Source organism: Rhamphochromis sp. 'chilingali' (assembly GCF_963969265.1).
Source record: "Rhamphochromis sp. 'chilingali' genome assembly, chromosome: 6".
Classification (NCBI taxonomy): domain Eukaryota; kingdom Metazoa; phylum Chordata; class Actinopteri; order Cichliformes; family Cichlidae; genus Rhamphochromis; species Rhamphochromis sp. 'chilingali'.
This window is the reverse complement of record NC_137933.1, coordinates 30,128,102-30,141,612: the sequence shown is the minus strand read 5'-3', so window position 1 is coordinate 30,141,612 and position 13,511 is coordinate 30,128,102. Positions and strand designations below refer to the sequence as shown.

At 39.4% G+C, this 13,511-nt stretch overlaps 1 protein-coding gene across 2 annotated transcripts in view; it reads right to left on the bottom strand.

The window, feature by feature from the left end:
* The window catches only part of LOC308398560 (talin-2), a 99,424-nt gene that overhangs the window by 60,644 nt on the left and 25,269 nt on the right, over positions 1-13,511 (bottom strand). For both annotated transcript variants that reach the window (XM_080885260.1, XM_080885261.1), the window contains exon 2: positions 12,532-12,579. The gene's annotated coding sequence lies outside the window, so the exon portion shown is untranslated. The remainder of the gene's footprint in view (positions 1-12,531; positions 12,580-13,511) is intronic.

Genomic DNA, 13,511 nt, shown 5'->3' with positions numbered 1-13,511 from the left:
TAAAGTAAGGAAAAATTCTTTGCCAGCAACAATGAGCTCAGATTTCAAACAAGCGAGCCCTGAAGGTCTTCAGCATTTTATCTACGTATCATATTTACCCTGAATAAAGGTGACAATGTACATGTACCTGCCGCCAAAGACTATGTCTGAGAGGCCGACAGGGAAGTTAATACCCTTCAACAGAATTGCCATGAGCAAAAGGGAAGCGCCGTGAATGTGTTAGCTTAGACACGTCCCAGGTGCATCCCTCGATCTCCTGCCACCTGATCTAGACAATACGACTTCTATATCCTGTTTAAAGTACTGAAGAGTGAGGAATTACTCTAGGCTTGTAGTTACTTGCAGCACTGTGCGACAATTTGTAGTACTTATGCTTTACTCATGCATTTCTATTTTGGCCCGTTTTAGATTTGTGTTTCAAAACAATTCCCCCAAGAGCCACACCTCTTAAACTAATCATTCAGGTATCGTCCATCCCATTGCCAAAGGTGTAAAGATGTGTTCTGATGTTATCCGTCTCTTCTAAACAATGGTCTACCTCCATCTCTCATCACAAAAGCTTTGTCAACATGGAAAAAGTCCCCCATCTCAAAGTGCACTGATACATTTACTTAATGTTTGCATTCATGTGAGTTACGAAGCCTGCAGGCTGTGTAACCCAGTCTATTCCTAAGACAGCACTTTGTAACAGACCTGGTACAATCTAACTTAAGGTAAGTATTCTGCCTGTGAGATAATACTGGCTTAAATACTAAAATAACAGAACACACCAAGTGTCTACACACAGTAAAGATGACAGATTACAGGATATGCTGTGTTGTAATGGAAGCTTTATTCGGTACGGTGTGCACCGATTCACCTGTGTCTATATTTTGGTAACTACCGGGTAATTCCAGCCGACAGGAGTCAGGGGTTTTGCCATACATCTGCCACTACACCTCTAGTAAATTAAGAAAACTACATCTCTATCAGAGAAACAAGATGTAGAGAGCCCTGATAATCGAATAGTGCATGCTTGTGTCTTCCCTGTATTTGCACAGACAAATAAATCCCACACATCTCAAATAGCGACTTACAGGTATCCCTAAACTCCAATATAAAAACTAACTGTATGTCACCACTTATTATAGCAAATCAACTGCATTGAATTGACTTTGTTGCCTATTGACTGTCCTAAATGAACGCATTATCTCAACTCTGTGGACACACTCTATCAATAATAAAATGACCTGCCAAGACTGCTGCCCTTGCTTTGGGTTAAGGATTAGGCTGCACTGACCTCCACTGGAGCTAGTAAATGCACATCCAAGAGAACAAATGCTGACAGATGCCAAAGGATGGGAGCTGTCAGTATGGTTTGTGTTAAGCATTGTGTCATTTGAGTTAGAAACTCAGAGGCACAGGGTTTGACACACGCATCACACCAGTGGAGACAGACAGCTCACAGAGAACATGAAAGAGTAAAGGGAAAGCGTGTTACATTTTGTAACTGTGCACAAAGAATTTGATTTCATGTGTAGAGAACTCCAAGACAAAGAGCTCGTGAGATAAAAGGAAAATTAGAACGAGCGCTAGAACATGTAGCTACCGCTCAATAGATCAATGAGGCAGAGTAGTGCCTGCTGGGAATGCCCATGCCCTATTACAGTAACATGTCCTCTAATCCAATAATAGAACAGCTTACAAGTCAAACAGGCCAATCCTAGAGGATTTCTGAACCAGACAGACAATCAATTCGATATTTGACCAGAGCATGTTAGTACCCTACACAAGGCCAAACTGGGCTAGTGCAAAGCCCATGTACACATAGTCCACCTGCCTCTCAGTTTATCATAGTAACATATAGCAACTTGTTGTTCCAGATGAACACATCACTTTCTAATTTGAAGTTAAAAGTTGATTTATTCTCTGACCCAAAGCACTGCACAAAGGCAGCGTGTATTTATCATGCCGTAACATTCACTGTGCACATGCCCCTAGGAGATTGAGAGCAATCGCTGTTGTTGTTCTTTTTTTTTTTTTTTTTTTTTTAAAAAGAAACCCCTTTTTAAATGCTTGATAACAAATACCAAGATAACAAAGTTTTAATTAACCATGTCTGATAGCCAAAAAAAAAAAAAAATCAGTGAAAACCACATACAAAAGCTAAAACTTACACTCTAGCCCCAGGGTGGAAAAACTAATGTGCTCCTAGAGCAGGTTACAAATTGCGATCCATCCATTTTTTATGCACTGCTAGCGAATAATGACCATGCTGTATAATGCAGTACTTTGTCAGGCTTCACCATAGTAATTCTGAGTGGGTTTAGTTGAATTATTATAAGGCGACACATGCTGACACTGGCTCTTAAACTCAAAGTCGCTGGCATAAGTTAGCATCTTTGTCAGTGGTTCTCAGTCTGAATGCTGCAGACTGGTTCAGAAAAAAAAAAAAACTTACAGCTTAGCATTATGAATAAAAATTGAATTAAAATTGAATTAAAATATATACTGATTAAATAACACAGAAAAACACTTAGAAGAGTACAAGCAGTGGTTACATTCATGTGAGACAAAGCTATTAGGATGTTGGCCAACAAGTGCGTTCTATCATCTAACACAAATGTAAGGATTCATTTTCTAACTTGATCTGTAAGCTCACACAATAATCGACGTAGAGGCTGCGAGAGTTCTACTGGAGGTAAACCACAGGAGGAAATGCTTGAAGCTTTGAGAAGAACGAAAGGGCACCGTTTAATCAACTCCTTATAATTCGGTGCTGTGCTGATGTTCTAAAATCCTAAATCGAAAAGAAACCACCCTCCAAGCGCTGTAAAAATCGGTCTTGCTCATTTTTAGCACCTCTTGCACAGCTAACAGCCTGCTGGCCTTTTCCATTGCTCCTCATCTCCACTGGCCTTTCAAGTGTTTCATATATTCGGTTAATGTTTTCTCAACTACACAAACACCCTCCCACAAGTAGGGTTGGTCGTCCTGACAATTATTCCATGATGAATGAGTTTCAGTGTTTACCAATTTCATGTACATCTGGAACAAGCCAGCCTTTTCTTCTAAATAACCTCAGCTGCCAATAAATCAATTTTTATGACCACTCATATCCAAGGCAAACGCAGTGTAAACAAGGCATTCTAGACCCTCTCTTGACTATTCATCAGGCAGAAATGAAATTGATCTAAAGCACACAAGCTTAGTCACACACACAATCAAACCAGCACAGTTAGAAATGAGGTCATCATCATCATCCAGCCAGCATGAATGGGGCTGCAGAGGACAGGAGGTTGAAAGAGTCAGTGGAAAGTGTTGGACGAGGAACTGAGTAAATATCGCTCTCTCTCTCTCTCTCTCTCTCTGAGTGCAACTGAGTCAAGTGGTGACCCTGCTTACTGCTCACCATGTGCATTCCAGTTCACACAGGCTCACGCTGGGTAAAATGTTTTTAAAGTAGAGTCACCGGACTGAGCAGATGCTGGAAGTCTTTCAAATGCATCAGTGCATAGGAGAAAAAAAATGAAACCCTTTGGGAGTACAGTCACATGCACATACAAACACATCTGGTTTCAAGGTAAACTTGTTAATGAATATTTATGCCTGTGTGCCACGAGGCCTGTGGTGTTTTCTTCTGTTAGTATCGGAGAGATAGAAACACTCAAACTCCACTGTTTAGTCTTTTTAAGTCTCAGAGGAAGTTTTGATAAATGCAGGTTGGAAACAAGTGTGACTGAGGGAGGGAGGTTTTACAGGTGTCAACCAACTGTATTTTTTATCTTAGATTTTTATTTTATTTATTTTTTTAAAGGCCAAATTGGAAAATGGAAAAGAAAAGTCATGTGTCGGATAACACTTTAAACAACCAGTCTTTCTTCTTTTTGGCTTTTGGCTGTGTTACAAATGCTGAAATAAATATAATTTAACATCCATAAAACTAAAACTTGTTATACTTTAACTGCTTTTCATTATTGCCTGGTTTTAAAAAGGCATGTAGGATATAGAACATTCACACCCTTCTACGTGGGGGGAAAAAAGTTGCATGTTAAAAAAACCCTGCTTGCATAATTATCCACCTGGTTGGTGGTGGGGTTAGGTGACAGACTGCATATGCCACAGGTCACAAACTCCAAGTCTTTTGTGTGCCTGTGTGTTTTTGCATGTGCATTTGAGAGAGAGAGAGAGAGAGAGCGAGCTTGGCAAGCAGCTAAGCCAGGCAGGTGATGCATCTCTGTCGGCAGCGGCTCTTGTGCAGGTGTCGAGTTTCATGCAAGCGAAGAAGAGAGGCAAACAGTCCCACAACTGCAACACATTCAACATAATGAGGCAGTGTGAAACACAGTCAGCATGATCATTTATTATCATTACCCTGTTTTTTGTTGTGTTTGCCTACATTAAGTAAATAAAAGTTAACGGAAAAAATTACTCAAGCTGTTACTAATATTTCCGGGAACTGAAAATCTTGAGTGACGTGAACCTGGACCATATCAGCCTCTTAACTAGAAGTAGGGAGTCTACTTGAATCTATTCAAAATATGAAGCCAAACCACAGTCACCACCATAATTTGGCTCAATTTGTCATATGGATATCAGCTTTGACGGGTACTTGAAAACAAACGTGGCTGTGTAAGACTTCTCGTTTCTGAGCCAATACTCGGACTTGATCTTGCATTACAACCCTCACTTACTCCCACACTGCAGTTTTCAAGTAAAGACCACAGCTTTTGTTTTCTATTTAGAATATGGATTCAGCCTCTAACAACTCCATTGCTACTCAAGGATTTGTTCAAATACAGGTTGCTATGGTTACCGAGGCAGGTTGTGGCTCGACTATCATCTGATCTGCTTTATAAGGCATTAAAATGAGAAAACACTGTTTGTCTGATATTCACGTGAAAAAGAAAGTTTTCACAAGACTTTATGCGGTTCTATAAAAAAAAACAAAAAAAAAAAAACTAAGTACACCCCATGATTTAGGAAGTTGTTGAACCACCTTTAGCAGGCAATAACTTGAAGTGATTACTTTTTTTTTTACAATTTTATCAACCTTTCACATCTATGTGGAGAAATTTTGGCATGCTGTTCTTTAAAGCGTCGCTTCAGTTCATTTATGTTTGCAGTCATGCGTTTATCCAGAGCCTCTCTTAAGGTCTTACCACAGCATTTACTTTGAATGGAAATTACCCATCTACAAACACTGGCTAACTACTCTCTGTGCTGCAATGAAACTGTGAAAAGTGTAGCACAAACCAGAAATTGACAGTTTGTCTTCAAAATAAAAGTTACGCATTATGAAGCATGTTGGCTGTAGTGCTGAGGCACAGCTTTTACTTTGAAGACAAACCATTTCTAGTGTGTGTTGAATTTTTTTAATGTTCTGCCAAGCTCAGCTTAGCAAGTATTTGCAGACCAACACAAACAAACAAAAAATTCAAGTAATCACTGCAATCAGCAAGTAGCCAGAGTCAGCAATCTTTGCGAACCGCTGACAGTCAATACATATTTTTCCCCAATAATTGGTGATGGCATCACACCCAATAAGGCAAACAACTCTTGAGCAATGTGTGCGTGATGTCACATGAGAAACCTCAATACAGAGGAGTTCATGGTCAACTCAATGACTGCAACGCCCCAGGTCCTGTAAATGAATCCCAGTGATCACCCCTCAACCTCATGCTTGGTATGAGGGGTTTGGCAAAACCCAAACACCACTTACCAGCACAAACATGCTACTGTGGATCATGACCACTTTGTGCGTCATGAGATGGCCACATCATCTCCACCGTGGACCAATGAGAGCAAAGTGAAGATGCTTGGTTCAAAGTTGATTCACAAGTTTTGTGCTTTGTTCAGATGCAACTTTGTGGACCTAAGACACGCCACTGTGTGTGTGTGTTGGTTTTTTTCTGGCGGCCCCTCAGTATGTTTCTAATTGTGCTGTCATGAACGATAACATTTAACATACTGAGGCCTGTAGCGTCTCAGATGTAGTTTGAGGGTTTTTCCAACTTCTGAGCACTGCACTGGGCTGAACATCGTGGCATTTTGTTAACACACACATGAATGCTCTGGACCAGTAAACTGCCAAAACTTCTACTTATATAGCAGTGCTCACACTTGCTGATGATCAATTAATCAAGTGCACTTGACTAATAGCACGCAGTTGCTATTTACCCTCTTAACTCCTATGGAGACAGTAAGGAGGTTCTGCATAGAGGGTGCACTGATTATTATGTTTAAAATCACAATTTGTCAAGTATAAATACTTTTCTTGTTTGTTTGTTTTTTTAATTTGCAGTTATTCAGTTCCCCCTTTGGTAAAGAAATATTTGCTGTCTCAATTCTTTCAGCTTTTCACATAATTTTTTGAACATTTATCCAGCGCAGAATTCAAGAAAACAGAGAAATATCAGCAATATGTTACGTTTTATTTTTCAACCTGTCAGTTTCAATGTGACTCACTCCACATTTGTTGTCGTTCTTCCAGGCTTTGCAGGTTCTGAACAGACAAACAGGCGCGAACAGATCTCTGTGCATGAATGTGCATTTGTCCATCTACTTTTCTTTACCCAATTCCTTCTGACAGGGCTGCAATTTGTCTAGAAACAGAACCGAGCTGATCTATATCTCGTTATGTAAAGCCAGTGGCGTAGGGGTAGATCTGCTATAGGGAACCGTTTTAAAAATGACTCAAGTAAAAAGGATGAGTTATAGCTCAACCTACTCTAAGGGCTTGTATTTTAACCATTTCCATTTTGCACTGCTATTCTTAATAAGTCAGAGGAAATAATTCACATTTAAAAGATTTTAACAATTTTTACACTTGCAAGCAGCTTTAGAAATCAGCTGTAATATTATACATACAGACTTTTGGCTTTACAAGTAAGACAAACTTTGGAGAATATCAGCTTTGGTAAACAAATGCATCAGAAACACAACATTTATTGAGGCACAGCTTTTACTTTGAATTGAGTCATGGTGTCATTTATTGCAAGGTTTGCCTTCAAAGACAAAGAGCTTTTCGTGCTAAATCCAGACCAGGATCAGAATATGACACATCCTACTTTCAACAAGTCTCTGGTAAATAGTGCTCTAACAAAGATATTATGGAGCCAGTTTGCGCAGCTGAGTGTACAACAAGACATAAGAGCTCGGGACAATGTCGGGAGAATAAGGTGAAGAAGTTTGCTGAAGTTGTCCTTTCTCAGATGTAGTACACGACGAGAGAAAGTCCACATTAGATTCACTTTCATAACTGAAAATATTCAGTTTGGTTTAGCTAAGGGAGCTTCCTGGCCCATTACCTGTGCTACTCTTACAATAGTCCAAATCAGTCTAATCAGACATCAGACTTTGTACTGGGGAGCTGATGGATTTAACATGTGGATTTAAAGCCTTGATTGTGCTTTGTCTGCTATGGTCCGCTCAGGTCCGAGTGACTTAAATTTCATCATCAGACAGTGAGTGCAAGGACCTGGGTGGACCCCACGTGACTGTGCAGATTTGTATGGGAGAATTTACATTACAATGCACCAACTATGCATCCGGACAGCAAAGGCCTACAAGCGGACTTCAAGGAAGTATAACAGGAATGACTCTTTGGCTATCATGTCTCCAATATGATATCATATTTGTGCGTAACAAAGTATAACCAAAGCTCAATATGCCATTCATTCTCATATGCACTGCTGTCAAGTCTACAAAAAATGTAAACCTTTTATTTTATTTCTTACAATGTGATTTTCATACTTATTTCTCAAAACACTTTACAGTGATGACATTGTAACCAATAAACTCTGCCATTCACTAAACGTTCATATAATCTCTGCTTTATATGGTTTTAAATGTTTATTGGATGGATTGCGTTTCACGTGTGACCGGTTTCGTTAAAGTCTGAGGATAATCCCTGATGTCAGATAATTTCCATTAGTCACTTTTCTCCATAATAATTCCACATCCATCTGTAATAGCACAAGATCTTCAGTTTGAATACTGTTTGGATGAATGCAGATAGTAGTTAAGTCATTAGTGTAGCAGTGCCGACTCCAACTAAGGGCCGACACTGATGAACACAGATATAATCACGGATGAAAGTGTCACTAGAGATCAAATAGAAACGACAGTGTATCAGTATCAAGCCAATTTATACATAAGTGACAATATTAACATTCAAGGTCCAAAGTACATGCAACATTTTTTATTTTAGCATGCTGAAAGTGGCTGCATTTATTGAATTTGTAGCCATTTCACTGTAAATCTATTTAAAAAAAACAGACTTATTTTTTTAATAACCCATAACAAAAACATATAAAGACAAAAAATAAAAACCCCCAAAAGAAAAGAAATCCAGGGGAGAATACCCATGATAGTCGGGTTGATTTGAATGCCAAGAAGGCCAAAGGATTCCCAGACTCTGAGGCCCCCCTCTATTTGGCAGTGATGCAATTCCGATTACACAACCCTTCCCAATGGCACAGTCACTCTGACTGGAAAAACAGGTGATTCACTATAATGGTGTCAGTTAGCTGGTGTGGCGATGGCCTCAGTCTCACCCACCAGGAGGCATGACCTACTACTTGCCGGTAAAATGTCTTGTTGTGGAAGGAATTCAGCGATAGCTTGAAACAGTCAGGGTGTGATGTGGCCGAGAGCCATTCACTTCACAGGGCGAGTAAGACCAATTCTCATATGAAAAATAAAAAATAAATATTTAATCTGTTTGCTGACAAACCAAAAAAAAAAAATAGTCACATCTGCTCATCACTAGCATTTTACTCTCTGAAATCACAGACAGTCCTGGAAACAACAACAATAAACGAAGGCTATTTAAATAGAAAGTACATATAGCATTGCTACAAATATCACAGCATCAAGGCAGGTTTCTGCTATGAAAGTGAAATCACTTCTTCCTCAGCACAGCGCTCCTTGTTTAAGAAATACTTGCCATTGCTGTTGAATGATGCCGCTCTGACTCACTAATTCCACAACATCTGGTCATAGTCAGTTGTAACCACTGCTTTACAGTCACCATAGTGACACACCATATCATCATTGTTAGATAAACCACAGACAACCTCAGCTGCAAGGTATCAGATCAACTGACAGAGATTTAGTGCATGATACTGTACAAAAATATATCTGTAATTTAAACATTTATATTTATATAATATAAGTTAGTTCATTCATTCATTCATTAGTATATTGTTTCAAAAGAGTGCGATAACAATATAAATCAAAATTATATACGTGCAAGGAAAAAGACAAAGCTGCTGGGTTAAAAGTGACTTATTTCAGTAATCCAGCATTGGGTCAAACATGGACGAATAGAGCACCAAGACAGTCCAACCCAGAATTGTGGGTTGATGTGCCTGGAAACATTAGGCTCTTCATATCCAGCACAACAGTTCCCATAATAAGACTACATAATAAAATAAAATCTGTATCTTCACAGCATTATTACTTCCATTTACAATTAATGAATCTTTCCTGGCAAGAAAGAGGCCGACAGTGCAACAATACATCCACTCAGGGCTGTACCATCGGCAACAGTTGCCGTGTTTAAAATGCAATATGTTGGCCATGCACAGAGAAACAGAACTAAAACAATTGGCAGTGATAAAAAGAAACAGAGTACGGATTAAAAAAATAATTTAGAAAGGTTGCTGTCTCATGAGTAGCAGAGCAGAGGTGCTTCCACAGCATGTGGAAAAAGCATGTGAGGATGTCACACAATACCTTGGAAAATTAATAAATTATGGAAACCTGATCTGCTGCTAGCTCAGACTGCTTCTTTGCTCATCTACTGAGATAAAGTCACTGACAAATAAAGGCACCTTTGTGTCTACTTTTTTCAGCAACCCTACTTCACCCTATTTTGGTGTATTGCCGGAGATCCAAGGAAGTGTAGTGTAGTTTAGTTGGCAGCCGTTAGGATGTGAATAAGGATAAACAGCCCTCACAATGCAAGATACAGGGAAACCCAGTGCTGTTGTTTGTGTCAATGCTGGAAAGCAAGCTGCAGTAAAATCTTATACATTTCACATTCATCACCTTTAAATCCTGCAAAATGTGAAGAAAAGATCCTGAACTCAAACTAATATTTTTATAAATATATTTTGTGGGAATCATTAAGACAGCCAAAGCTGGTCTATATACTGTATGTGCCGTGTATCAAAAGGTTCATCTGCTCACAGCTTCACAAACTGAGCTCATGCTGGACTAATCATGTGAGAGCAAACAGAGTACTGAACAGCTGGAGGAGGCTAGGATCACACAAACTAGCTGAGCCATGACAGATATAAACAGACTTTTAAGGAAAGGTTTGGACCGAGATACAAATTCCTTGTCCCCCTCTTCCTCTCCGTCTCTCTCTTTACTGGCAGCTCAATTCTGAACATCCCACCATATTGAAATTAAGAGACACTACCATTTTCAAATGTAATGCTTTGTTAAATGAATGGGGAAACCCCTTTAAATCTGGGTTACGCTACAAAAACATGCAAATGTCAAACACTCTGCAGGACACCGATTTGTTTTCAGCTGTGTCTCTCGGGGCGTTAAACAACGGTCAACGCCAAACACAAAAGAAGCAATTTTTTAGCAGGCACAGCAAGATACAAAACAGCAGCGTAATTAACATGTTATCACTTCAAAAAGCCGATTCTTAACCTATAGCCTGATTATAATTTAGGATTACACTTTAAGCACATCTGATTACATTGAGATCTGCCTGTTTATTGAAGCTTGGTACAAATCAACATCAGAGCTCATTAATTGCTAGAAAACTAAAACACACAGAAACTGTAAACTCATTTGCAGAGTGGAGCATAGTTACAAAGGAGTTGGGCACCAGATGTTGCCTAGTTAATTGCCCCCAGAAAGCAGCACATTGAGTCGACTTGAAAATGTACATTATTGTGTGCTGTTAGAGAGGTCTGTATACAGGCAAACACAATTTAATATATTATAAAGTCTACTGACTATTAGTTAGTTGAATGTAAACGGCATAATCTCGAGTGTCCACAGAAAAGATCACAGAGTAACTGATAAATTGTACCAGGTGTGTCTTGCTTACACACTCTCCCCCCCTTGCTGGGTAAACACACAAATGGAGCGGAAGTAGACTGTTTAGTTTCAGCGGCTCCCTCGACTGGTGTGTAATGCTTTAGAGTGAGCTGTACAGGTGAAGTGCTTAAGCTTTCACTGTGAACCTGTAATCGTGTAAGTGAAGAGAATGACAATAATGGAAACAGAGGAAAAAAGCGCATTGAAAAATAAAAGGGCAGAAAATACAGTAAAACTAAAGATGCTGCTGCTGCAACTCCAAACAGCAGATAAAAGCAACACGACTAGAAATCATTTAGTGTGCTTCCATATGGCTCCCCGGCAGCTGGAAGCTACTCCTGATCATCCCGATAAGCCTCGTCAGAACAAACATGTAGCACGCGACAGAGCAGTAACCTAACTGTATAGGTTCCATTAACACAAAGTAGCACGTCTTCTACAATATACACAAACTGGATATTTTATCAGGTAGCTGATATGGCATCAGAATGGAAAAGAAATGGCGTGGTTGCTGAGCAGCAGTTCCCTTGGTGAAAACGCCTTGTGGAGGTCAGAAATTTGACAATGACCAGACTGAGCACACTGAGGTCCTTTCAGCTAAAAACATGAAACTGAGGCTCATCAAACTGAAGAAAAGATGAATGGAAAAACATTGCCACATGTGATCGGTCTTGAATTCTGCTGCAACATTTGGATTGTAGGGTCAGAATTTGGCGTGAACAACATGACAGCATGGATCCATCCTGCCTTGCGTCAAAGGTTCAGGCTGGTTGCTATAATGTAACTGTGTGGAGGATATTTTCTTGGCATACTTTCGGCCTCTCAATACCAAATAAGCTTGTTTTAAATCTTTATCAGCAACCTTTACGACTAGAATACTCAAACACATTTCTTGTCAATGAGTTCACTGTACTGAAATGGCTCTACAGTTATCAGATTCTCAAACTGTTGGAACGGCAGATTTCCATCATGGATGTAGAGTGGACGAATCTGCAGCGACTACGTGACGCTATTGTGTCAATATGGAATAAAATCTCTGAAGAACGTTTCCAGCACCTATGCCATACAGAATTAAGCAATATCTGAAGGCAAGACGGGGTTCCACACAGTACTAGCAAACTGTACCTTTTAAAGTGAATGAATTTCATATTCATCCTCTAGCATTGGTAGCAAAGTAAGAGCTTGCCACTGGGAAAATTTCATTGGCGTCCAATCTGTCTCAGTACAGCATAAAAGTGAAAACTGCAAAACCTCCATTACAATTATCCAAATGTGTGATTTCACACTTTAATTTAATTTAATGAAAAGCCAAATCACACATTTTCAGCTACTTCTCTTTCACCCGTAAGTGGTGTTGTGTACCATCTGTAATGACTTCTTTTTTCCCCCCTCACAATCTATCCAGCCACAGTCCAGACATGTGATTTAAAAGCTTTTCTGTCACTATATGTGTGCACCACATCTCCATTAACAGCCTCTTACCTTATTGCTCAGGAAAATGCAGCCCTGGATATCTGCTGAACTTCACAGCTGAAAAACAGAAAGGAGGGTATTTATGAGCCACATTTGCAGAATGCAAAAATATAGACTTGCATACAAAAGATAATTACAAATGTTAATCTATACAGTGATTAAAGCAATGGATTCACAGCAGGAGTATTCATGCTCCACTGAAACAAAACACCTAGGCCTATACTTTTAGATATGTGTAACAGGCTATGACATATTTAACAGCAAATAAGTATAAAATACACTCCAGGCAAAGCATAATTAGGATATGCACAATAATTACTTCCTTGCTGTTAAGAACAAAGAGGAAATGAGACAATAAAAAAAGCAGAACAGTTTAACTAGAATATTTTAAATGTCAAAAAAATGAATAGTTACAACTATGTAGCACGCTTATTACACAGCAGTCAGACATTTTGACTAAATGATATTTAACCAACAACATTGTGGTTTAAAATTACCTACTTCATGTGAAGACTGCACTTTACAGGTATGTCAGACTAAAACATTTGAGGTTTGTTTATTAAGAAAATGAAAAAAACAATGTCCAAGGATACAAAGGTTTTACAAACAATCTACCACAAAAAAAGACAGCAAATTTAATCTGTGCTATAGCTGTATATGCAGTATTTTTCTACAGCTACAGTTTCCAAATGTTCAGGGCTGATCAATACAGCAAGACAGCCAGAACATTTCACAACAGGCAGCATGGATTATTACACCTGCCCAGGCAGTACAATATCATGCCCACAGCCAGAGTTAATGACAACTGGCTGCAGTGGCTCCAGACAGGGAGGAGGACTGATGGGTGGACAAGTGAGAGACACTCTTAAGGTGGATCATCGAAGGGTAAACCAGCACGCTGCAGGCACACTGTCATGCCTGTCCTCTCTCCCACGGGAGGCTCTGCACACACTGCGGTAACACCGTCACTTGCATTACTGCACAGTCGT